This window comes from Fistularia commersonii, chromosome 2, assembly GCF_037954325.1.
Source record: "Fistularia commersonii isolate RoL2024-O1a breed Wild chromosome 2, RoL_Fcom_v1.0, whole genome shotgun sequence".
Classification (NCBI taxonomy): domain Eukaryota; kingdom Metazoa; phylum Chordata; class Actinopteri; order Syngnathiformes; family Fistulariidae; genus Fistularia; species Fistularia commersonii.
Genome location: NC_141285.1, coordinates 16,688,381 through 16,716,122, shown reverse-complemented (window position 1 = coordinate 16,716,122; position 27,742 = coordinate 16,688,381). Strand labels below are relative to the sequence as shown.

The following is a 27,742-nucleotide window of genomic DNA, read 5'->3' as shown; positions in this document are numbered from 1 at the left end:
GAGGAGACAGCCATAAATATGCAGGGAGGCAAGCAGGTGTCACAGACAAATGTGATTTACAGGGTTTATGTCCCATACGGTGCTGACAGGTAAGCTATTAGGTTGATATTACCCAGCTATAACATGCACCAATGGACCCTCTTAAAATGTATATGCATTGAGTTTGTTAAGGTGATGGGTTTAAGCAAGAGATTATTAAATCGCATTGTTAACTTAGCCATACATAGAGTAATAAAATTCAATATGTACACATTTATACAATTTTTGAATTATTATTATTATTGTCCTTCCTTCTGTCTGTAGCCATTAAGCAACAATAATTCTTTCTTAGATAAAAGGAAATGTTTTTTTTTATTTCATAGTGGGGAATAACTTCAGGGAGGGAGCTAAGCACTTATATGGCAGTGTATGTCTACATATTGGAAACTGCTGGGGGCCAATCCGGGAAAGACATGAATGCTTATCCGAAAGGCAAATGCACTAGAGAGTTGAGAGAAATCTGCAATCAAGTTTCACTTGTTGTGTTGTGCAAGAGACACCAAACTATAGGAAACTCACAAACACTTGAGCAGCCCACACTGCAGATGATGTTGAGGGCAACACGACACAATGCAATGTGTTCCTTAATAATGTGGTGAATTTTTCAGTGAAAGGCTGAATGCTTACCAGCTCCTGCAGATTTTTTTCCCATCTCAGAAGTATGAATGCTTTCATCCTTTCTATAAGAGGCTGCAGTAAAATCCTCATAAAATATAATCATGCTAAATGAGGTTTGTGTCTCTATCCATGATTTCTTTCCTGTGTGTGTGTTTGTGTGTGTGTGTGTGTGTGTGTGTGTGTGTGTGTGTGTGTGTATAGTTACAGGGTGCTTAAGAGATTTAAAAGTTCTTTCACCTTTGTATCTAACCTGTGTGGCAACTCTCCGCCGGGGAATTAACCTCTCTTACATCATAATTGTTTGTAAGCACCAATATTCTTACCTTATAATAATGATGTGTCTTTTCAACAACTGCAAAATAAATCCCTGTCATAAATGTGATCTAAATGTTGCAGATGACAAAGTTCAAGTTTACGTGCAGAAAAACCCTCAACACCACCACATTTATTTGAGTTTCCTAGGGGGAAATCCTTGTCTCAAGCGGCCACACAACTCATCCTGACAAAGTCCCCCCCCCCCACACACACACACACACACACACACATGCATTCAAACCTGGGGAAGCAGGAGGGCTATAAAAGCAGACCTCATCTCCCTAAAACAGGCAAGGTTGTCCCTGGGCATCTTAACACAACTCATCAATTGTAAAACTAGAGTGAAGCAAAGCAGTAAAAATCAATGCCACACAACACAGCCAACACCAGTCAATGATGTAAGGTGGAGGAGGAAAGACGAGCAAGCTTTTGCAGCTCCTTCTGGGAAAAAAAGAGACAGGAAGAGTAGTAGAAAGAGTTGGTCCATTGTATAATATATGTAATTGATTACCCCAATACACAAAACGGGACCTTTAAAAAAAAAAAAATCAGAGAATGCAATTTAGGGCAGCAGAGTCTATGAAATCAATTGGCACTGGGAGTGAGAAAGGCCATTTCCCTCTGGCCAAGATAAAACACTTTACTATGAGCTGTCAGATACTTATCAGGAGGAAATTAGCAGAAGACTACCATTTTACCAAAACAAACAGGTCAAGTGAACGCCTCCTTGAGTGCTCCCTCTCTCCTGCTCTGATATCATCATCGGTTATTTCCTCCTGTTCAAATGCCAACAGTGAAGAGGCCAGTGCTGCATTTCACTCAAACAGATAATTTGTAATAAAAACCCAAGCAGGCAGGCCCCCTGCTCTAGGGGGAGGAGGCTGTTGTTTGACGCGCAGAAAATGAGGTCTCCAGTTTGCCTCGGCAACTGGGAGCAGCCCGAGAGCCTGCCAGCACCCGCACGCACATACACACACACACACAGACATACACACTAACACTCTGACGCAAGTCCGTTCTGAATCTCAGAGCCAGATCTCACCAAAACAATATTTGTGCTTTTGGCCTGCAGTCTGTGTTCCTGGCTCTAAAGAGAAAGAAAACACGCAGAGAACAGAGCAGAGACATCGGAGCAGGCAGCAGCCCACACAAGACAGTCTTGTCAGGGAGAGAAGAGGGCACATCAACACCGGTTCTGCAGTCATCGCTCAGCAGGTAATTATGATAACAACATGTTCCCCAGGCAGCCTCTCTGATTTAGTTTCTGAGCACTTACCCTTCCTAAAGTCTCCTCCTTATAACATCTGATATGATTACAAAGTTGAGATCCTTCTGAGCAAGCGGCCATTTTTGTGCCTCTAATTTAGTGTATAGTGACTCCCCCTCTTAGTAATGCCCCTCATCTTTTTCGCGTATGCTTAGATATTACGCGACGCAAGTTATTTTCATAACATTTTCGAGGATGCCATGACATAATTGAACCTCGACCTCCTAAACCATCTGTTGTCAATTGCTTCGCTGCCTGCAACTGCCTATGATTGTAAATACAGCATGGCCACATGGGGAAATACAGGATTTCATTGTCTGTGTTATCATCCACTTCTAACAGTGGGAGTTCAGCCCTGAATGGAGTCAGCTGGTTGGACCCTGTGATTACCTCTGTGGTGTGGCATTTTACTTGACTGTCATCACAGCCGACCCCTGAAACAGCCAGCGCTGCAGTGCAACAGAGCCGGGCCTGTTGACATACTGAAGACATTTAAGATAATCCAGGAGATGTCTCTCTGTTTTCAGAGATTACATCTTCAAAGGGGGAAACGCGGCCGGCAGCCTCGACATGAAAGGGAGAGAGATGCTGAGGCTCTTGTTCTGAAGGAGGGGGTGGAATAGCTCAAGAATGCAATCATGGTTTTTGAGAAAAGAAAAGGCCTGTCCTGGCTAGCTGAACTGGTGGGAGGGGGGGGTGAGGTGGGGTGGGATTGGGCAGGTGGTGGAGAGAAACCAGACCTGAGAGAGCAACAACACCTGTTGGTTGGGACAAAAGAGACAGCTTCACACAGGTGCGACATGACAAAAGCCCCCCCCCCAAAAAAAAAAATCACAATTGTCTCGAGGCCTTCCTGCCTTTTTTATCTCCAAGTCCATCATGATGCCATTGCTAATTTGAATGGTTAGGCTTAATGAGACAGAATGTACAAACTTGTATTTTCAATCATGGCAATGATTTATTTCCCTGTGAAAAGTCTCTCAATGGTCAACTTGTTTTTAAAACATTCATCCAAAATGATGCAGATGTCTTTCTCTTTCAGTCTTGTCCAACAGAAACCACATTTTTCCCTTCTTCCCACATAAAACAGATGTTTCCTCACAATGAATCCTTAAAATTTCATGATATCAGAGGTCATTGGATAAAGCAATTCGACACCTAAAATCAAGTCAACATGCGTGCTGTTTGTTTCTTTGACGGATAATACCTCAGCCAATGACTTTAAACTTTTCAGGCATCACAGGTTAAATATCACTAATTTTGAGAAGTAGGAAATATCTACAACCAAACACATGCTTCTCAATGGTCATGACTGTCATGATTATCATTGCCACCACAACTGAGAGAAGACATTGACCGATTTTCAAAGTATTTTTAAAGGTCTTGAGAATTATGGATGCATTTGTGAAATCAACTAATTATATTTAAAGTTACTCAACATGTGATGATGTGAGTTTGGGATGAAGAAAAGATGAGAATGAGAAACGTGGGGTGAAGAACTCAGGACGAAGAGTTTCCAAGACCTGCCTCTTATCGCTGGTGGAGGTCAAAAGTCTAACTGCTGTTACTAAGAGTTTAATTCAGGTAACATCGGACTTTTAGACAGGTAGGCTGTTTGCGTGATGTGGCTATTGCAGCAAGCTGTGGGTTTTGCTCATGACGGAGCAGAAGTTTCACTCAACCAAGCATTTCGGCCAAAGCCAACTCATCTGGCTTTTTACTCCATGCAGCTTCTCGACTGGTTTGATCAATCACATCTTAGGGGACCCCTCTGGGATGTCCCACTATATAGTTTTTGATTTAGAATAATCACTGGGCAAAATTTAGCATTTACAATGGATTTCCTTACTTTCCATACTTGTTTGAAAATATACTTCCGGGAGTTACAGCCAGTCAATGCAATTAAGAGGAATTTTGAGACCTTTATTGTACTTTAACTATAACATTTATGGCCCCCTCTCCAAAAAATGATAGAAACCCCTAAATGTTCTTGAACATTTAGATAACACAATTTTATTTGACTTTTATTGCACAATTAAGAAGATTTAGATCACGTTGGCATCTGCGATTGTCTTTCAAACATCAAGGCCAATGTGGACCAAACTGGATGGGACAATAGCAAAATCCCTCGGTGAATCAATTTGCGCACATCATGCGCAATAGTCTTCCACATCTAAAAGACAGTTTAGAAAACAGTTGTTTACTATTCTCTGTGGATCTGGGGGAGCACTCCAAAGCTTTAAAAATAATCCTAATTAAGTCATCAGGGTAATCTCTGTTTGGGCTTGAGGACTTCAAAATGATAACACAAAGCCTGTGTTAGAACCTGTAGTTTAGCTTTAGAAAGGCAATGGTATGAACGGATTGAAGTCTGGGGAAAGTGGCTTGACATAAAATAAGCACTTAAGGTAGGGAAAGTTAATGCCACAAGACTTTTTCAAATTCTCTTTTGTATGTTTTTAAGATTAATATTTCAGAAGAAATTTATGGAAAATCCATAACAAAAAACTGCAGCTTTCAACATTACTTTGGATAGTTCTAAGAAAATCTTTAGGACTGTTAATAACAGCACAATATACCATGTTCCACAATTTAGACACCACGTTGTCCTGTCTCAGTTAGATAAGATTACATTAATTCACATTTACCTTTTCATATAAATGATGTCTGAAAAGTCAAATGGTATGGAACAAGTACTGTGTCAACTAAAAATAGTAGAAATTCTTCGCTTCATCTCTTCCGAAAGCTCAAAATACAATGACAAAAATGCACCTTCAAGGAAGTAAAAATGATTAATAAGTTATTTTCAAGGTTAATCATACTTATACACCATTAATCCCTGAGGGGGTATTTACCCCTGCACGTGTCCCATCCTAACTATTTAAGTATTAGGAACTTCCTGCTCCTTGTGCATTGTTCTCTGGGTGCTTTAATTCGAATGATAATGGCTTAACTCTTGCCATGCCTCCAGGCAGCTCCATTCCACAGTCTGCTTCACATACAGCATCAACACAAAAGTATTTTTAGATTATTTGCATGACATTTCAGGGAAAGATATGAGCTGCTCCCTGGCTACTTTAAATCTCCCCACATATGGCTAGTACCGGGGAGGCTAAATTAAATGTGTCACACACACCAATTGCTTGTGATGTATTAAATAAGGGAAAGAATTGTGACTCACATTTGGTAACAAATGTCAGCAGTGACGTTTCCTGTGGCTGTGAACACCTCTTAATGACTCATAGACGCACAACCACTCAGCAGAGTCCTTTCCAACTGTTGGCCACCATTGTGAGAATTCTGAGATGTGAAATGTAAAAAAGGTGAAATATAACACGGCATATAGTGGCAGACTTTGAAGCAATAGATATCTATTTTGTTAAATGTATGCCCACATTCCAAATTGGAGGTCTGCCTATAAGCAAGTTGCTGATGGCAAAGGTACAGGAACAAAGAAAACACACTAGAACGCTATTTCTCTGCCAGAGAAAAAAAAGAAAGACAAAAAACAACAAATTCACTAAGGAATCAGCAGGAGTTTCAGACTGAGTAGACAAATCAGTTAAAGCATAATTGATTCTGACAGGAACTCAGCTTAGAATGAGCACTGACAAACAGCAGAGTAATTGCAGACAGACAAAGCAGGAGCATCGGGTACAGCACCGGGGCCCCTCCTCCATCCCTGCAGCCTCACAGGCCACAGTTGAAAAATTAATGCAGTAAACTGACAACACTTAGGGTGTCTCTCTCTCTCTCCCTCTCCATGTACCAAGCAGGATCAATTACCACAGCAGGCCTTTACTCAGTAGCAGTAAAGAAGCATGAGGCACTCGCTATCATGGTTGTATGGGCACATATTTATGAGAAACTAAGCAAATTAGTGAGTTTCCTGGACGACAAGCGGCTGATTAACATGGCATTATGATATTTGATGGATAGATGGATACCAAGTATAGTGTACAAGAAAATCTATGATGATGTTATGTTTTGATTTGATTTGCTTTGTTTCCTTGACTTGCTTCTTTTTTTTCCCTTTTCTGTATTAGACATTGCGTGACTGAAAGACTGCGGCTACATCTTTCCCAATCTAACAGACAGCACCAGCCCAGAGAAACAAAAAGTGGTACAAAGCCCAAAGCAAGACATGAAAATGGGGCCTGGTGCGTATTGCTTTAGCAACTATCATATTATTATGACTGCTTATTTGGTTTTACACCCTTATTACATGCACATGGCAAATATCTCATTACATTTGGAAACTGGGCAGATGAATGCAATATTTATGATTCCAGAGTCGATTAGTTTGCATGCCTGACAAATATTTTAAGAGCAACAACAAAAGAACTGAAAACCTACTTTCAATCAATAAACAGATGTTATCAAAAGTTTGACTTTTGAAAAGATAATTTGCTTCTAAAAATATTACAATGCCAGTCTATGTGACATTACTATTATGATAATATCATATCATGGGCAGGGGAGAACAGAAAACAAGACACCAAGAAAGTCTAAAATGTGTACTATGCAAATGTGTGGACACGTGCCTGTTGAAACACTTCAGGCATGTGTGTGTGTGTGTGTGTGCACGCGCGCGCATCTTCATTTGTATGCAGGTGTAGATTTTGTGGAGTTCCATTTCTACAACATCAGCCAAGTTATTCAAATGCAGCACATCTGACTGGAGAGGATAACATAAAGAAAGGCATCAGCAGAAATGGCAGTAGGCAGTAATCCCCCGGCCAGGCCGCCACTTGTGTTTGCCATGCAGACAGGCAGTGCTGTCAGTGGCAGCACCCATACAGGCCTTATCAGTGGCAGCCATAGGGCTCTTCTAATAACCCTGCTGATGCTCTGCAGTGCAAGGACAGACAGGGAGACAGACAAAAAGACAAACAGGCAGACAGGTTTCACTTCCCTCTTCGAGAAAAAGCCTAAGTGTCAGTTATCAGCTTGCATGTGTATGTGCTTGTGTGTGTGCATGCACACACAGGGCCTGAGTGCATTTACTCATTTCCCTCACTTTGTAGCATGTAATGTTCTGACAGCTTCATACAGTATATGCTGTCACTTGATAGGTCCTTTCATCTAAATGGACTGCAGTGTTGACCGCTCAACCTATCACCCTTCCACACACAACCACGCACGCACGCACACGCACACGCGCACACACACACACACACACACACACACACACACACACACACACACACACACACACACACACACACACACACACACACACACACACACACACACACACACACAGAGGCATGCATGTGCATATTTCGCACATGTTTATGGTGGCATTGTCTTAACTGGCACTGCTGCCACAGTAGGAGTCTGTCTGACTCTAGTATCATTATCACCATTCAAAAGGTCAAGCACAGTGCTTCCAGGCTCTTCTTTGTGATTTATGTCTTTGTGCTATTACACTCTATTCACATTAATCTTCATCTGTAAATCTAATCACATCGCCTCAATGTTGCAGCTTCTGGTGCTCACAGGACAGGAGCCCTGGCTGACAGGAAACAGCTTATGTAAATATACCACTGTTGACACAAGATGAGCAGCATATGCTGAATCACCACTATGATTGTACACACCAATAAGGGCAAAGATGAGAACAGCCATCGTGTCATTGTTGTTTCTTCTCATTCACCATCAAATGTTCATTTTTGTTTCTTACGATCATTTAATATAACATCTGCTGTGACATTTTTTTGATCCACATCCTGCATTCCCCCTGCTTCAGGGCTTCATTTGTATTCAATGATGACTAATTTGGATATTGACACTAGCAAGTGAGGGTGTCACTCAGATGACACAAAAACAGAGAAGCATCATCAAACAGAAAAGCTTTCAGGCATTCTGTACTCTTAACATAAACCAACAAGCGGCTTCTTGAAACCTTAAGAATATACCTCTTCCAATGCGCCTGGTAGCAGCCTTGGAGCACTTTGAGTAGGGTGTCCAAGTCCACCGCTCTGCAACTGCCACGTACAGTATCAAGGACTTAATCAGGTCTCTTGTATGGAAGTAAAGTGCTTTCTTAGAGAATTCCCTCTGCAAGGACTGATGGAAACCTTGGCGTTGACACAAACCCTGCAGGCCTGTCAGTTCGTCTCGATGGAGCTCAAATCAGCACTTAGTTCCAGAGAAGTTCCACCGCTGCGCTGACACGCACTCACACTCTGGTTGACACGAATCTCCAGCATCACTTCAAACCTCCACTCACTGACTCAACATCATCTGTAACAAACATGGACTGAATCATTTCAGCCATTACGTGAGATACCGTCGGGATTAGGACTACACAAGGATAAAAGTTCGCATTAGAAGGAGAGCAGTGAGCAGAAAGCAAGATTAAATACAACTTGTGAATATAGGCTGTTGAAATGTACATCAGACAAATGTAACACAAAGTGTTTAATAAAATATGACCTTCCGTGGCAAATAAGATTAAAGAAAATAAGCAATACACTTACTTCTGTTCTAAACTGAAATCCTATTCAATCATTACAACATTAAAATGTCAGTATGTCCATGACACTGTTCTAATTATATCTCCACTGTCTAAAAATGCTCTACTTTGATGAGAGAAGGTTAAAATCTCTACCTTGAAGCTAATGGTGGTGGTCGTTGAAAGAATTGCCTGAAAGATAATGATGATATACAAGCAAAGGATTAAGATGGAAGAAATCAATACAGAGACTAAATTCCTATGACACATAGTATCAACTGAAGGTTTCTAGATGGTGACTGATATTTTATGTGCCACCAAAATGCAAGGAGAGACCTTTTAATAATTGATAGTTCTGGAGCAGAGAGATTTTTAACCGCTCTCCTCCTGTTATCAATCATTAATAGAGTCTCCATCAAAAACACTTCAACCCCTCAACTATCAAATCTCTCTTGAAGGTGGAGGATCCACATTCAAACATCCCACTTAATCAAAGGGCACACGTTGTGTGCTCCCTTTCTCTCGTTTTTGCTTGAGCAAATTAGGATAATAACAGCACAAATTGCTAAATTGTTCACGGCACAAGTACAAGAGTAGGCATTTTAGCCGATTTCTTCTTGTATGTGAGGCGGGGTTAATGGGGAAAAATACTAAATGTTTAAATCACAGCCGGTTATGTATCCCCAGGTAGAAGCATCTTTACTTCATTTCTCTATCTGCCATATATAGGCAGAATTGTTTAAAAGTCCATCTATCTGTCCCACTGAGCCAGCTTTACAATGCCGCTTGGTCAAAGTCAAACAGGACACTGGGCATCAGCAACACTTGCAGAGCCATAGCATAAAAATGCACTGCCCTTTAAAACAACCACAAGCACAACTGTATGTGTAGAACTCAGCCCGCCCAACCAGGGTTTTAATTCCCCGTTAAGTACTCAGGACTGAAGGGTTCACTCAGGATTTGTTTGTAAATGTTGAACGAATTCAAAATAATCGATCTATTGGCACTATGAATTTTTTTAAATTCTATAAAACCGTGAGGAACACTACTAATGTAATGATAGTGATGTAATTTCAAAGCAGAATTACTTCTTTATATTAAGACGTATAATATTACTCATAAAAAACGATGCAGCTGTTTTCACAAAAAGGATTTTCATGTAAATATCAAAGCAGAAGACAAAATAAGTCTTATTTGATTATAAGCAGGCACATTTAGATGTCACGAAAACTATTCAAAATTGAGAATATCTGATGGACTTTCAAGACTTTTGGCTCGATGACCTTTACTGCAGATCGAGTCCTTGTTTTTGGATTATGGAATTACATGTATTTTAAGACATAACACAATGCAGAAACCCTGAAGATATGTTTTCATTTTTTGCCATGGAACACTTGGTTATTTTATTAAATGTGTGCATGTGTATCTTTGTGCACAAAATGTCCTGCTTTGAACTAATTATAAGTTATCACCCAGGAGCCTTCCAGCTCAACATACAAAAGCCGAGGTGAAATGTACTTGCATCATTAGATTTTCTTGAAAAATCCTGCAGCCTCGCATATCACATTACTAAGCACACACACACACAGGCAGACACACACACACACACACACAGGCACACACACACACACACACACACACACACACACACACACACACACACACACACACACACACACACACAGGGCTACATCTGCACAACAGCTCTGTTAAAGCAAAAATTATAGGGTGTTCTTAATTATCCATTACAATGTTCTGTATGCAAGTGACAAGAGCCAAGGTTTAGTGCCAGCAACTCTATTTGATCCAACTCTGCAGCTGAGTGTACCAAATGAAATGCAGGGGAACTATATTTTTTTTTTTTACTTTGTCTCCTTCAGTCCTTCTACTGCCTGTCCATCCTCCTTTTTCTCACTGGTCGGCAACACCGTGGCTATCCTTTTTCGTTTCAAGGATCCAACCTTCCCTGTCGTCAGCATTACGGGCATGCAGCCCGAACAGCAAACAAATTCTATTGGATAAACGTACAACATTGACAACATTGTAAAACATGGAGCCTCAATTAAGATTCTAATTATAACAACCTTGATTTTGTTAACCCTAGATTTTGTTTTCAAATAAAATAATATAGAGGCTAAGATCATTTTCATATGATTTCATAATAATGAAGTTTACTCTCTTTGACCTTTTGGATGTAAAATGCCATCTCTTCATCATATTACCCTCTTGGGACATTTATGTTCTTTCCTAATCAGCCCATGGTTTCTTGAATCGTAGCCACAAAGTGAAGTGACCTTTAACCAGTACGATCTAAATAAGTTGATTCTAGAGTCCAAGTGTGGATCACATAGTGGTTCTGAAGAAATTCGCTTGAGGAGATGTCATTTTCACAGAAAGTACATCTGCCACAGTTCTCTCCAACACAGGCTTTAAAAAAATCACAAGTACCAGAAGTATATATATAATACACAATATATACACACACACACACACACATATATATATACATATACACACACACATATATATAGTTAGGCCCAGAAATATTTGGACAGTGACAGTAATTTTGTTATTTTAGCTGTTTACGAAAACATATTCACGATACAATCATATAATCAATATGGGTTTAAAGTGCAGGCTCTCAGCTGTAATTTGAGAGTATTCAAATCCAAATTGGAGCAAGGATTTAGGAATTACAGCTCTTTAATACATAGCCACCTCTTTTTCAAGGGACCAAAAGTAATTGGACAATTGACTCAGAAGGCTGCAAAAAAATAACAAGGCTTCATGGGCTCTTCTCTCAGTTACCTGTCACTAATTAAGCATTTAAAAGGTCTGGAGTTGATTCCAGGTGTGGCGTTTGCATTTGGAAGCTGTTTCTGTGAACATACAACATGTGGTCAAAGGAGCTCTCAGTAGAGGTGAAACAGACCACCCCGAGGCTGAAATCATCAGTTTGGTACATTCTGAGACAAGAGTGCACTGCGGAGCTTGGGAAATCAAAAAAGTCTGGACGTCCAGGGAAGACAACAGGGGTGGATGTTCACAGAATCCTTTCTATGCTGAAGAAAAACCACTTCACAAAATCCACTCAAGTGAAAAACACTCGCCAGGAAGTAAGTGTATCAGTATCTAAGTCTACCATGAAGAGAAAACTTCAGGAGAGTAAATACAAGGGATTGACCAAAAGGTGCAAACCACTAATCAGCTTTAAATACAGAAAGGCCAGAATTGACTTTGCCAAAAAACACCTGAAGAAGCCAGTCCAGTTCTGGAACAGCAGATGAGACTTAGATCAACCTGTGCCAGAATGATGGGAAGAAGAAAGTTTGAAGAAGAATTGTGAGAGCTCATGATCCAAAGCACACCACATCTTCTGTAAAACATGGGGGAGGTGGTGTGATGGCATGGGCATGCACGGCTTCCAATGGCACTGGCTCAATTGTACTTATTGATGACGTGACAAAAGACAGAAGCGGCAAGATGAATATTCAAGTGTCTAGAATATACTTTCTGCTCAGATTCAGCCACATGCAGCAAAGTTGGTTGGACGGTGTTTCGCAGTACAGATGGACAATGATCCAAAACATACTGCAAAAGCAACCCACGAGTTTTTTAAAGCAAAAGAAGTGGAATATTCTGCAATGACCTAGTCAATCACCAGATCTCAACCCAATCGAGCATGCATTTCACTCGCTCAAGACAAAACAACTGAAGACTGCTGCAGTAAAGGCCTGGCAAAGCATCACAAAGGAGGAAACCCTGTGTTTGGTGATGCCCATGGGTTCCAGGCTTCAGTCATTGCCTGCAAAGGATTCTCAACAAAATATTGAAAAGTAACATTTTACTTTATGCTATTTTATCCAATTACTTTTGAGCCCCTGAAATGAGTGTTTGTATAAAAATAGCTACAATTCCTACATGTTTAATCATATTTTTGTTTAACCCCTTGAATTAAACCTTAAAGTCTGCTCTTCAATTCTGTTGTAGTTGTTTCATTCCAATGTGGTGGTGTGCAGAGCCAAAATCATGAAGATTGTGTCGCTGTCCAAATATTTCTAGGCCTAATAGTAATAGTCAGACAAACAGGAACCTTACTGTATGTCATGGCTGAGATTTTGATGTACCAATTGTGTTTGACTAAATATTTACTCATCTAGAGTGACACCCTATACTCACTACGCCCTGGAAATCAATCAACCCCAGAACATAAAACTACATTTGATTTAAAATATAATCTCTTTGGTACCGGCATATGACTGACTACCTGATCTAAAAGTCCCATTACGGGATCAAGCAGGTTGGAATGGGTGGAGAAAAGCGATGCGATAGAAGACTATTAGCCAGAATGAAAGGAAAGGTGAACAAGACAGTGGTGAGACCAGCGATGCTGTGTGGCCTAGAAACAGTTACAATGATGAAAAGACAGGAGGCAGAGCTAGAAGACAACACACACACGCATACATTGTATGGCCAAAAGTATTCACTCACCCATTCAAATGATCAGAATCAGGTGTACCAATAATTTACATGGCCACAGGTGTATAAAATCAAGCACCTAGGCATGCAGACTGTTTTTACAAACATTTGTGAAAGAATGAGTCGCTCTCAGGACCTCAGAGAATTCCTGCATGGAACTGTGATGGGATGCCAGCTGTGTGACAAATCCAGTCGTGAAATTTCCTCACTCCTAAATATTCCACAGTCAACTGTCAGCTGTAATACAAGAACATGGATGTGTTTGAGAACGACAGCAACTCAGCCACGAAGTGGTAGGATAAAGCGGGGTCAGCGGATACTGAGACGCATAGTGTGAAGAGGTCACCAACTTTCTGCAGAGTCAATCGCTACAGACCTCCAATCTTCATGTGGCCTTCAGATTAGCTCAAGAGCAGTGCACAGTGAGCTTCATAGAAGGGGTTTCCATGGCTGAGCAGCTGCATTCAAGCCACACATCACATGAAATTAATAATATCAATTTAATGTTACACTAGAATGGACACAAATAGATATCTTAAGATATCAGTTTGTCTGAGATTATATTTATCAAATCAATTTAATACATGAAAGTCGTGAATAAAAAGAACATCTTGATAATGGATAAAATCATCTGAAAGTATTTAATTATTAGCAATAATTTCTATCTATCTATCAATTGATCAGTCAGTGGTATTCTCAATAATGCAGCCTAGTCACAGCCTCGTCTAAAGTATCAATGAGTGCCATTAAAGTACTTCAAAAAAGCATTTTAATATTGATTAATCAGCTTTGGTGTTGTCCCTGTACACTTGATGAAATTTCATGCAACCACAAGGAAACTACAACTGTGTGTGTGTGTGTGTGTGTGTGTGTGTGTGTGTGTGTGTGTGTGTGTGAGTGAAGGAGACAGAGAGAGAGCAGCCCTGTACTGTAAGTGAACAATTTCTACACAGAGCCAGCTGACTAATATTTGCGCCATGAATGTTATCGGACTGCCCAGTTTTTTTTATCACCTCAAATTGAGCTTGTCTGAACATATAAGCAAGTGCATGGCAGCTAGTAACGTCATAAATTCCACCTCGGCTATGGCACACACGGTTTTGCGATCAGATTGGCTTGGGTCATGCAGGGTCGGTGACAACCCTGCATGTACTGTATTTGAAAAACACTTACTGTTAGATGGAGGGGACATAATCATCTGACAGCCGTCACCGGTCACTTGCTCTAAAGACAGCTCTCAATGATCTTATCTGAGTGTTATGCTCATCTCGCAGAATCTACTGAACCAAGAGTTCATAAACAGGTTTCTTTAAGAAGGGACAAGCGTCATAAACTAATCAGTAAATCACGCCATCATTTTCCTTAGTGAGGGTGAGGATGACTCACAGATGAGCCAAACTGCAGCAACTCCAGGGTCACTGACTCAGGATTCCTTCAAGCACTAAGTTAACCAGATCAACTGCTTCATGGCCCCAAGAACAATACCACTGGTGTTGCAGGCTGGATCAGTATACACCTCCCTGATCTTTCAGTGATTCAAATAAATCTGGAGCTATGGTCTGTGGCAGGAGGAACGTGCAGCAAATTAGAAGAAGAAAAATGCGAGGGGTAATATGACAAGCAGGTGACACACAATTGTGCAAAATACATCAACTAGCAGATATAAAATGAATATCACCCCCATTAAAGAAACACCATATCTTAAAGTTAAAAAAAAAAAACCACAACATGTCAGATTGACAACTGGTCTCAGTGGATGACACATTTATTGCTTTTTTGTACAAATTGCGCAACAATTGTGAGTCATTGAAGTTGCAAGGAGGGACTATTTTCAAAACTCACACTAACACCAGAGAGCTGACTATCAGATGCTGAAAAGAGCTACATTGACAAGCCCTGTTGTCAGAAAATCAAATTTCCTGCTGCTTGCTTTGTAAAGGTTAGGTTGTAGCAGATGTTTTCTCAAATATTTGATGTTTTCAACATCTTTGAAGCTCAGATCTTTGCTGTCAAGTGCATCACTACTTTTAGATAACTTTAGGGCAAGTATAATAGTTCACACACTGGGATAAATTGTAGGGACGCTTCAAATGAGATCACTCATTATGATATTGCTATAAATCTTTGTGTCGCAATAGATATGTCATCATGTTTTTTATTGAATTTTGACGCGGTATATTTATCTCCTCAGCACATAACTTAAGGTGCATGGAAGTACTTTTGATAACTTAAGCAGCAAACATGGCCTTTTCTAATATATTAACCGTGAGACGATTCCCATCGGAAGCTGGCTCAGTTCAGCAGACGGATCGATCGTGACACGGTGTGTTTTTTTGCAGAGCACTTTTCAATGAAAGCTGTGCGGTATGAAAATCATACCTGGTTTTTACAGGGTAGGCTGATTTGAAGTTGACAGATAACATCCGCCACAGCCAGGAGGGAACGGTGACTCACTACACGAGCAGAGTCAGTTCAACAGCATGTTTTACTGTTGACTGATCTGCACGGGCTGAGTCGTTCACTGGGTTAGAGTTGGATATTATTCAGGTTCCTAACTGAAAAGAACAGCAGGTAGTTTCAATCACAGTGAAGAGCGGAGTCACAGCTGCCTGATCTTCTAAATGAGCCATCTGTTAATCCCATTTTTTTTTTAATTCATATTGAGATTATGGCTCTAGAAATCGGTGGTTCCAAAAATTTGCCAGATCAATGCCATCTACCAGCTTGCTCTTTATGAACCCCTGCCATAGACAATAGATTAAAAACCAACATTATGCATTTTCCTTTTAAGCTGTAAACTGAGCATATACCATCCCTTTCACTTGGCAGGAAATCATATTCTTTCACGGACAACGCCGCCTCTTAAACAAAAATAATATGGATCGGAACACTGAACGCAATTACTATGCAGCCATTAATCTCTCAAGGAGAAGTGAAGTGTTAAGCTTGGCAGAAAATGTGCATGTGTGTCAAACTCACATTCTCTCGAATACAACTAAACAACCGCAATTGACACCTTTTATTCACTCTGACATTGTTTTTGTCATTAATGCTGTTGCCCCAGGCACAAAAATCCAGTTTAACTGTCAAAATCCTCAATGACGATCAACTGCACATTGCTGCAGCTGACAGGCAGCCTGCTATAACCGACATTTACTCCGTTCACTGCACCTGTGAGTTGAGGAAAGCAGTATTAGCAGGAAGATATAGGACACTGCCATATCTTCACTGCCAACACTCAGCACTGCGCAGTCCAAATGACAGTTGCCATACACAGAGACAACCTAACAGAGTAAGTCCTAGGTTGAGTACGGTTGTATGCAAAGAGAATTTTAATTAGAAAGACAGAGACAGACTAACACGTTGGAAGACATGAGCACAGAGTCTCCCGCAGAGTGAGGACTGGCGGTTGCTACTTTTCATGACCCCGATGCTTCAAGCCACAGATCAGATCAGGGACAGTGCGTGACAGATGTCTGCCCCGGCGCTCTGTTCCAGGCATGAGTGCTGCTGGCACACACACCAAAGAACTGAAAAAAAAAAAAGTAAAAGGGAGAGAACAGGCTGAGCACAGAGTAAAGGGGAGCTGGCATGAAAAAAGGAGATCGGGGGGGAAAGAAAACTGAGACGGAGGAGGAAGAGGATGGATGGAAGGACTTTGCCCAAGGAAATCACTCGTCTCACCATGCAGACTTCATCGGGGGTTGAGAACTATTCAGTCATGTTTCTGTTAGACGGCAACCAGTTTGGTCACAGGGTGACAGTAAGTTTAGACGTTTCCTAGGTTCTAAGTGTGATGCCCTGAATAAACCCGGATTGGAGCAGCGTAACCTGAATCCACAACATCACTGTTCATGTTTTTGTTTTTTTACGGTTACTAAATATTGATTTTCTTTTCCAAAATCGGACATTGTCGCTGATGAAACCATTAGCGGTGCAGCCGACAGGCGACTGAAACTTTGATTAAGACACCGCCACGCGAAACACAACATCTGACCTTCAAGCAAAGAACTGAACTATCTCACATCCTCTCCGATCGGCAACGAGACAAAAAAAACAAGAAAAGAAAGACGAAAAGAGCTAATTATACCCTCCCAGCAGGATGACCAGAAACAAACTTGATTATCATCATTATCATCAAGAAGCCACAAAGAAAAGCTGCAGTCTCCCGCTTTCCACCACAATCCAATAGAAAGGCTTTTAGCCTTCATAATGATTTACAAAGTGACGAGTCAAACAGATTTACTCTGACAGCCTGAAAGGGACCAGCACGAGCGCCATTACTGCTCACATGACCATACCTCCTGGCCCTTCTCCTATTCTCTACCCCTCTGACATCTCCCCCTTGTCATGCCCCCGCCCCCTGCCCCTTCCATCCCTGCCTGTTGCAGAGGACAAAAAAAAAGGGCTTGCTAAATAGAGGCGGGCAACCAGCCTATTGAACACACACACCCCCTTCCTCCTCCTTGCTCAACATGAGCCCCCTTCAAATGAGAGGGAAAAGCTCTGCTTTGTGGGAGTTAGTTAAAGCGACAGCCCCCCAGATAAGGATCTTTTCACGGAAAACTTGTGGTGCAGAGTAAATGGATATACCTATGTACAATTTTATTCCATTATCTAAGGTTTATCCGATTAAATGAGCCATGAACGTTAGAGAGAACTTCACAGCTTACTGTAGTAGTACTTATTGATAGCACCCAGTTGCCTTGAAATATTAGTAAAATACAAAGTCATTCAGAAATTTAGGCGACCCTGTGTTTTGTTTTTTGTTTTTTTTAATTTAGAAATGACAGTAAGCCCCTTCTCTGGATGTGTTTTCCATCGATATTCAAAACTGGGATTTTTTTTTTTCTTTTGGGGGGGTATATTTGACTTTCATTTCCGTAACCCTGAAATATCAAGCCAACTCATGTTTGGGTGGAATCAGGTCCCACATGCCTGAGAAGCTTTGACCGGTGGAGTCATCATTTCCTCCCCCTCTCAGTCTTTTAAGAAGGTGAAAAACACCTTAGCTGTCTTGAGCTTTGAAAACAGAGCCACCCATAAAACCATTAGAGCTAAGCAGCATAGAGATGTGAACAGGGAAGTCTCAAGGAGAAGAAACCCTCAGGCTCCGCAGATTCAGTTTCCCCCCCCCTTTCTGGCTTCAAAAAACAAAGGAATTCCAGAGAAAATCAGGGCAGGACCTCACCCCAAGCAACCGCCGCTGTTGCTACCCCCACCTCCAACTCCCTTTCTCACACAAATTCTGTGGCAACATACGCGCGTGCGTGCACACACGCACACACAAACGGTGCAAAAGCAAAGGTGATTTCATGTAGTCGCCAGTGAGACACACCCCCTTTACTGTTATACAATCATGCTGATTTGATATCGGAGGGAACATGACTGCAGAGACATGACAGGGACGCCAGGACGCATAGATGTGTAGGGCTAGATAACATACTGTCTGGCCCTAATGCATATTTCAGAGCCGTGTCTGTCTGCTGCTGCTGCCGCTTGTTGACCATCACTATTCAGCTTGCAAGGACTGCTGCAACACTTTAAATGGGACAGCAAGCAACCGTGCTGACTACCACCTCCTTCTCCTCAAGATATAGTCAGTCCAACAAGAAACGTGTGATGTCCTCACGTGTATCTGTAACAATATCAAAACATGCCATTCGGCTTCCGCTCCGGGTCCCACTGAGCAGCCGAGGAAAAGGTTATGGAATGGCTGTGGAGGCAGTGCCGTCTGCAATGTGTAATAACTGCATTAGATACAGCTGATGCATGAAATTTGGTGTAATGGGAACGGATAAAAGTAAATAATATTGGCAAGACAACATGACCATTTCTATTTTTGGGCGATATACCCGCCGATGTATGTTAAGAACATAAGCCCAATCATTTAAGAGAGTGTAGCTATACGCAAACATTCAAAAGTACTAATGCAAAATGTACACATTTGCGATAAGTTTTTACTTCGGTGATATTTGAACAGCAGTTTAATATTGTTATGGTTGCGCGAATTTCAACCCATGATGTCATTGAACGGTCACCAAAAGATAATCTTTGCATCAAAGAGATGGTGGAAAGATGTTAAAAACTGTTTGGAAGTCAAATTAGATACTGTTATTAAAGACAATTGCTTTGGCATTCCAACATCTGTATCCTTGGAATGCATAAAACACAGGTACTATTGCGTCATTGACATCTTGCCAGATAATTAAAAACCTTAAGTGATAAACATTGTTTAAGAGTCTGATTCCTGGCAAACACCGAGCGGTGCATCATTGCTGTTCCCGGAATGAACACGATTAGCCCACTCTCATTACTGATATGATTAACAATGACTTCCACCGTGGCTTCGGTTTGCAAAGAGTACACAATCGAAGGGAAAAAAAATAGGTGTCACACATTGTCCCTTTAATACAGATTATTGCAGATTATACTTTTGATTTAAAAAACTGGGTCTGGAGCCAGTCATTGTGCTTTCAAAGTATTGTAAATAGCTCAGAGTTCAGTCTAATGAAGTGAACTCTGATATGTTGTTGCCCCTTCATCAATTTCGCTGCTCACTAAACCCAACAGCTTCTCTTCTCTCTCCGTCTCAGTGTGTTTGGGAGGTAAATGCTTTTGCTCAGCCCCGGCCCATCAGCCCTTCTTTCTTTACAGTTGGTGTATCCACATAGAGGTTTAAAATATGCCCCTTTATCTGAGCCGCCCAGGCAAGAAAATGAAAGGGATGTCAGTCCTTAGAACCCTGGGAAAGAGTCTGGCTCAACCGCCAGTGTCAAAACCGAGGGGAGGGCAACAAACGGACAAACACGCTGCACACAGTAATAGAGTTTTCTGTCACAGGGCAACATTGAAAAAGGGGTGAGAAAAAAATCTTTAGATATTGCACAACTCCCTCTCAGCTTGTGACTGATATTGCAGGCAAAGAATAGATGGTGTTCCTTTGTATCAGTAAATCCTGATTTCTTTTCTTTGACAGAAAACAAGTGAGTATGTATCCTCAGGGGGACAATTTGAGAAACCCATCACTGCAGCTCTCCCACACAACCTTAGACAAGGTCAAGGACTAGACAGGGTCAAATAATTTGCAAATGACAGGAATACAGTACCTTCATAAAAAGATGGGGGTATTACAGAAAGGTCGGCGACTCAATCCTCAATCATGAGGAGTAAAATAGCATTCCTTAACAATCACAGAAGTGCCGATTATCAACTTCCAAAATGTGTGGGAAAAAAATGCAACTTGATGTCCCGTGCAGGATTGATAATCAAACTTTGTGCAATCTTCTTCTATTGTCACGCTTCCATTGTGCAATCAGACAACACCTCCCTCCCTTTCAGGAGGGCATTTCTACAAGTGAACTATGCTTACAAAAGGTGTTGCTTAAACTCATATTTTGCAACTTGAAGTTATGGTTATAGTTTTGGTTGACTGGAATATCATTCTGCTAATCAGCAAAAACCACGAAGTCCAATCCAAAACCAGTTAAGACTGGAGCAAGAATCAAACCCGGTTATCAAATGCTTTTTTCCTGTTTGACTCAACACCTGGGTAAATACAACCACAGTGCCTGATTGTTGGGCTAATGCCGGCTGGCATATAAAGTAGTCTAACCCTACAGAGTCGTGGCAATAATGCAGTATTTTCGCATTGGTTCAGGCTCACTTTTTCATTTCCTCACCTCCTTAAAATAATTGCCTCGGTCATCTTTTGACAAAAAATATTTTCTTTGCCTAAATCAACATATGGTTCAGTTTTTTGTGCTCTCTAAAGAACTTGAAAAATGAATTACATGATTACATGATTATTATTTATTAGAAGGCGACCAAATTATTATTTTTTTTTTTTTAAACATCTAGGTTCGATCCTCTGAATTTTGTAGTCAATCAGCAAGTGCAGGTATCTTCCTATGCATCATATGCATGCCGCGTTCGCATCATAGATTAAAAGTTGCTTAGTTTGCCCAGTGCGTCCAGTCTTTTTAAAGGCCGTTAGAACTAATACCTAGAATGAAGTGATGCATCTGACAAGCCATGTTGCAGCGTACCAGGGTCCAGTCCTGAGCCGCCCCTGGCAAGTGAATCCATGCGGGACTCTGGAAGGTGTGAAGACCTTAGAGGAGGCTGCAGTATGCTCGCAGACATGCAACGGTATCAGGAGAGACAAGGCAAACACAGCAGATCAGTGCTGAAACCGTAAACCCACTGACCCAGCATGAAGAGGGAGAGGGGACTAATTAGTGACTGTACTAACAACTCAAAAGGAGAAGAACAGGGTCTGGGAGAAAAAAGGGAGGGCGAACGCACACACACACAGCAACCAGTTGGAGCACAAGGACAATGAGTTTGTTTAGCTTAAACAGGATTTACAAGCCAAACAGACACACGCCAACGCCACTCACTCAGACACATACTATCTCTTTTCCTGTGTAGTGCAACCCTTTCACTGCCTGTCTCTCAGACAAACACAGCAGCGACAGGCGCTGTGAGGATTTCATCTGCGCCAAAAAAAAAAAAAAAAAAAAAGTGAGGGTAATTGCTTGCGATGGTGAGAAGTCTTGAGTGCAGGCGGCAACGGTGGGCGAAAAGATGGATGGAAGGAACATTTTGTTCCTCCTGTGCAAGTTCCAACTCTCATATTGTTCCTGGTCAGACTGGGTGTCATTTATGATTCAAGGGCCCCAACCCTCTCAACAGATGGGAACAGGACATGGTCATTGTGAGGATCCGTGCACTCATTTCTCAAAGAGCATGAAATCAAACATGCATGAGATGGTGACAGGGTGGGCCAGCAACTTCGCACTGCACTCTTTTTCACTCTCCAGTCTCAGAAAAGCACTTAGAAGACTTGCAGGGTTGTTGGGAGAACTCAAGGCTGAAGGGACAGCCTTTTATGGCAAGGAGTCAAGTTGATGTTTTACCTGCATTATACAAATTTAACAACATCACCACAGCTGTTTGCAAGGACTAAAGCACCATGCACAATAGTTTCAAGGCAAGCTCACATAACATCTCAAGTCTCATGCACCCATTTGTTTTAAAAATGTATTAAATTAATTTAAGGGAATGTCCCGCTGCATGCAAACATTAATTTACTGAAGTGACCCAGAAGGGAAAACCACAATAATATGTTAACTGGGTGACAATAATAAAATGAAATCAGTAGAGAAAGGAGAGGCTTTCATGTGAACTGCATATAATGATCTTTTTTTCCTGTATATCCGTTGTTGTTTTTTATATTTGATTAATCATAATTCTCTGATTGGTCTATGAAATTCCAGATAAATGTGAAATATCTGGATCAGTATTTCCAAGAGCCCAAGACATGGCCTTCAGATATCCAAAAGCTGAAGATATTAAATGTGCTATTGGCTCTTGTGATTATTTTGAGTGTTGTTTCTTGAAATCCAACTGAGATAGATGAATCTATCATTGCAGAGTATTAAAAGTTGACAATTCTTATTCAAAGGTTGACAGCTCAGTGAATAAGCCTGTTATCAGGATTATTATTATTACGAAATTTCCTTTTTTAATTTGTTGTAGATTTTAATGATGCTATCTCTGCCATAATTTGCACATGGGAAAATTCCTTCCCAAACACCTGTAATTAGAGAAAGAAAAATTGTGGTAATCTAATGTTGCTTTTATGTGTCAGATACAAATGTACTGGCACTAGTCAGAAAACTTCCCCCGAGCACAACAGTTTGGAGGCAAAATTTTAAGTAAAGAAATAAAAAATAAAATATATTCCAACATATCACGCTTCACAAACAAAATAAGTCACTATGTCATGTGAGACATTGTGTTTTACATTTCAAGATGAGCAAGCCGCACAGCCTCACCCACAGCGCCACTGTCTCCAAGCAATGCTTCTCACCACTACAAACTATCAAGTCTTATACAACTATTAAGCCAGAGATGTCAAAGCCGCAGAGTCAACCGCAAGGCAAAATTCGAGTCTTCAAGGACAGCAGCGACAACCGTGCGGCAATGAGGTTTTTCTTATCCATGTTGGTCCACATGTGGCTGTATCGACCTCGCTGATGTCACCGCAGCCGGCGGGATGAGTTACATCTGGTTGCTTTGTTTTCACTGTTATTAGTTACACTGCAATTACTCTGCTTTGACTTGAAGAGAGCTTAAAATTAGACTTATGGGTAGAATTACAACAACGTTTAGGAAGTAGTTAAGTGTCTGACACGAGAGCACAATCTCGGGCAAAAGTGAACGTTTCAAGGAGGACGATATAACAGCTCCTTTAGACCTTTAAAAATTAGTCTTTCAAATATTCTGAGGCGAAGCAAGATTTCCATATTAAAAAGGCAAAAATAGGCACATGAAAACACAGGATCATTCTAGTTGCAAAGCGCTGCCAAACTCAACAAGTGAGACAGAGAAGAGGGAGATGGCGACAGAGTGACAGAAACCGAGGCAGATAAGAGCGGGTGGGCTTAGGCATATGATTGTGAGACAGCGGACAAAACGACACCATGTCAAGTGAACGCAGAAAAAGTATTTCAAATTGATCCATAAAGTGAAATGTCAGGCTGTCAAAACATTGCTGAATGTTTGCCAGGTTTTAACCACTTATCAGACTGCAGCTGTGCTGATACACTGTAAATAGCAGCAAACATTGAGAAACATGGAAAATTGCTCTGCAACACAAAGATAATTATTCAGGCAACAGCGATTAGTTTGGTGCCCCCTCCCACCCCCCCTCTGTCTGTGCAACGTCCCAATCATCATGAGCTTGATGCTTAAGTGAAGTTCAAAGATGGGGAGAATGACTTCTAACTGCCATATTGCATTCTATGAATAATCATCCCCGGATGGCTGGCTAAAGAGCTGTAGGTGAATGGAACTCACATTTAATAATTAGGGTCCAACTGATATATGAGATGTTAATTTAAAACAAAAAATAAGAATAATTAAAAATTTTGAAAAAAAATCACAGATCGCTAATATGGCTATTTTGGCCATATCAGCGATCGAATGTTTTATTTTCCTATTGGAATTGAGTTTACATACATACTGATTTAATGGTATTATGCGAGCACCCTCAGAAGGCTGCCTTCTAAATTAATTCTTTTAATGATTATGATTTCACACAAAACAGGGATGCCACCTATTTTGTCTATTGGGTAAGTTGCTGTTGTCACTGTCTTGATAACAACATGTAAAATCAATATTCCCCGCTGTACTGTCATATGCTGAGCTGCACAAATAAGATCTAACACTCGCTGTCTCTGCTGAAGTTAATGATCACCATAACTGGTAAATTATGTGTTGGGAATTTCTAGGAGATTTCTTGATGTGGCCTGTAAACGAACACCTCATATCAGCAATAACATATGGCAATCCTAATATACTGTAATAGGGATCATATAAGCCAAATAATAACATCAAAATTATGTATCTGCGAGGCTCTATTTTAGATCAATATTGTGTCCTCACATCAATATCAGACTGTATTTGTGTTGTGGGAAAAAATAAATGAACAAATCCTAGGCCTGTTTGTAAATTACATCTACCGACAGCAGTGGCAGATGTGGTTCAAAAGGAGGTTGTTTGTGAGGATGTTTAGTCCAATTATATTCCCATTGAAAGGGCGGGGGGACTTTTGACAGATTACTTCCAGGGGGGTAAAACATCTGTATTTTATACATCTGCATAACTGTTAATGGTAACAGCTCGTTTGCTTCTTAACAGCAATATTGTCACGTCACCTCGCCATGCTGTCTCCTCTACCCTTTATTCGGTTTGGGAAGCCGACATACTGTTGCATGCAAACAGACGCCTTCATCCTCATGCCAGTGCACATGTTCACTTTCTATAGGATTTCACTCCCTTTCCGTCATCGTCTTGGTCACAGTAATTCACAAACTCCATCTTCTGGTGTAGAAGACCAGGCCTCTGGGTGTCAGCGAGCATTTTGCAGTCAGTACTATTTTAACAGCTTTTGAAAACACTCAAATTTGTTTTCAAAGTGAGTCTTCTGGAGCCTTTAGCCAGTTTAGTGAATCAGACACTCACGTCTTGTCTCACAGCCTGGCTGGCTGCAGTGAGGCCCCAGGAGGGACAACAGAAGGAAATAAAACTCACATATATCCGCGCGCGCGCACACCCACACGCACGCACGCGTGCCCGCACGCACACACACACACACACACACACACACACAAAACTTGGCTTTAATTTGTTGCCCTCTTTCTTTCACGATTTATCAGGTAACCCACTCAGAACAAGTGTGCTGTCTCTCCATCCTTTACAGAGACGACTTTAACACTAGTGTAGTTTGACAAGGGGGGATGAATACTAATTATTACGGGTGCCACTGACAAGTAGTTGCTCCTGAAAACTGTTAATTTCATCACACGTTTAAACAACACCAAAGAGACACTGGAGGGTGCATCTAGCCCCAAAGATCTGTTTACACTCGCTGTCTTGGCAAAAACAAGGGAGTGGACACAATAAAACCAACACCTGCAATGCTGTGCAATACTTGTGTAAGAGGAAAGACACTGCAAAAAAAGGCACCATTTGACTCAGTCTGGTGTCGTGAACTGTAAGAAGTACCGAGAAGCAGCTGCTTTGGACTTGCATTATAACCAGCATTTGGATGATGGCAAGGGGTGCTGTTAAGATTGTTGCAACAAAAAGTAGAGGACCTGAAATGTTTGGTATCAGACATCTGTGATCTTCCTCTATTCCTTCGGCCTTAGACCTTTGGCACTTTACTAATAACCCCCCCCCCCATTCCAACCCCCCTCCTCTGCCTCGTCTGGCCTCACATCCAGACGGAGGAATTTAATGGGGAGGGTCCACCAGACTTCAGACGAGAGGACTGCGCTGCAACGAGGCAGCTCGTCCCTACCCACTGCTGCGAAAGAGCTTATGGGGAAATCCAGCGACGTCTAGGCGTCCAGGTGTGTGTGTGTGTGTGTGTGTCAGTGTGTGTGTGTGTGTGAGAGAGAGAGAGGAAAACTAAAGGCATCAGTTGCAGCGACACCCCCTTCCCCCGATCACAGTTCCGCCTAAATGTTATCACGTTGGAATTGTTTACAGTCGATTCAGGGTTATTGGGAAAGAATAGGCCTTTTTAGGAGCTTCCGGGGCCGGAACGAGGGGATCCAATCAGTGTTATCAGCGCATATTCAAAAAAAAACAAACAAACAAACAAACAAAAAGGTGACAAACGACACGGAAGCTGCATTTACACGGGGTCGTCCCACGCAAACACGGAGACACATGTTTGGCATTGCATTACAACAGGTAGCCGGTGAGAGAAGGCGGAGGGGAGGGGGCTACTGTCAGCTGATCCGGCGGGACGACAGCGGTCCAGCCACACGGCGACGCGCCGGAGTTAAATCGGCAAATCCTTATCGAGAGCTCCCACGGAACGCATACATCCGTCCAGAAATACCCCCCGTCTCCGTCCCCATCTAGGACGCGCGCACACACACACACACACACACACACACACACACACGCCGCCTCGGACTATTTCGCTCCAGCGCTCCTCAAACAGGCAAGAAAAATGTCACACAAGGCCGGTTAATACGCCGCGTAATTCGCGCTCAGGCGGCCAGGTTTGACCTCCCCTCCCTTCTCCCCCTCTTCCTCACTCCTCTTCCTGTGACACGAGTTTATCGGTGGCTGGTAAAGGTTTTTAGGAGGTCACCCTATTGTTAGCAGGTAGTATCTGACCAGCGGGAAGCAAACACCATCTTGAGCGCAGCCCACACACGCACGCACACACACACACACAGAGCGATCGGAGCCCGCTCTGCAACAACAATAACACGAGAATATCTAAAGAAGAAAAAGCTGAAACTTACTTTGAGCTCGGCTCTGGGAGGTAAATCCGCCACTATTGTGTGATCCGGTGTGCGCGGGGCTCCGGTTACCCTCCGCCGCCTCCTCCGCCGCCGCCGCCGCCGGCGCTTCCTCACTTCGCTCGGAGAAACGACGCGACTGCCCCCGGAGCCGCTGCCTGGCTGCGAGTGAGTGACTGAATCAACTACCGTGGAGCCGCGGCAAGTTGAAGTGTCAGATTACACTGGCTATTCAGTTACCGGGGGTGGGGGGTAAGGAGGGGTAGTGGGGAGCCGTGCGCGGACGGTCGGTGCCAAAACATGACCCGGATTTCCCGCGGAGTGTGTTTCAAAAAAAAAAAAGGTGAGACTACGCGCTGAAACTGGGTCTTTTAACGGGAGCGCACACGCCACGCCTCACCGGCGATTGTCGTCGTCGAACCGGTAACTGATCCGATTGCTCATTGTCCTACGGACCGTGAAGTAAGCACTCTTGTAAACACTTTTGGGGAAAAAAAACTATTCTGCGTAATAAAGTATAAGTTTTGGCGCTGCTCTGAGAAGGTCACGCAGGCTGTCACAAATTTGATGACTAAAAATCCAACTAAGGCAACTGTATTCATTCGGCACGTCAAAAAAGCAGGGGTAAAATAGCAACAAAAAAAAAAAGGAGCCTAAATAAAACAAAGTAACGTGTTTAATAATACGACTCTGAAGGTGCATCTATAGATAATGTGATTACATTATCAT

General features: G+C 41.9%; 1 protein-coding gene and 1 long non-coding RNA gene across 6 annotated transcripts in view; one reads left to right on the top strand and one right to left on the bottom strand.

Annotated features, from left to right (window-relative positions):
* zmiz1a (zinc finger, MIZ-type containing 1a) overlaps positions 1-27,355 on the bottom strand; it is a 108,444-nt gene extending 81,089 nt beyond the window's left edge. For 3 of the 5 annotated variants that reach the window (XM_086170870.1, XM_086170878.1, XM_086170906.1), the window contains exon 1: positions 27,017-27,224. The gene's annotated coding sequence lies outside the window, so the exon portion shown is untranslated. Of the gene's footprint in view, positions 1-27,016 lie in introns of all 5 variants that reach the window. The other 2 variants (XM_086170887.1, XM_086170897.1) reach the window with 1 other exon arrangement.
* On the top strand, positions 2,065-8,611 carry LOC147236571 (uncharacterized). Its single transcript, XR_015107284.1, has 3 exons — positions 2,065-2,187; positions 6,286-6,399; positions 7,728-8,611. It is a non-coding gene; the product is annotated as an uncharacterized LOC147236571 (long non-coding RNA).
* Positions 27,356-27,742: the final 387 nt, after the last annotated feature.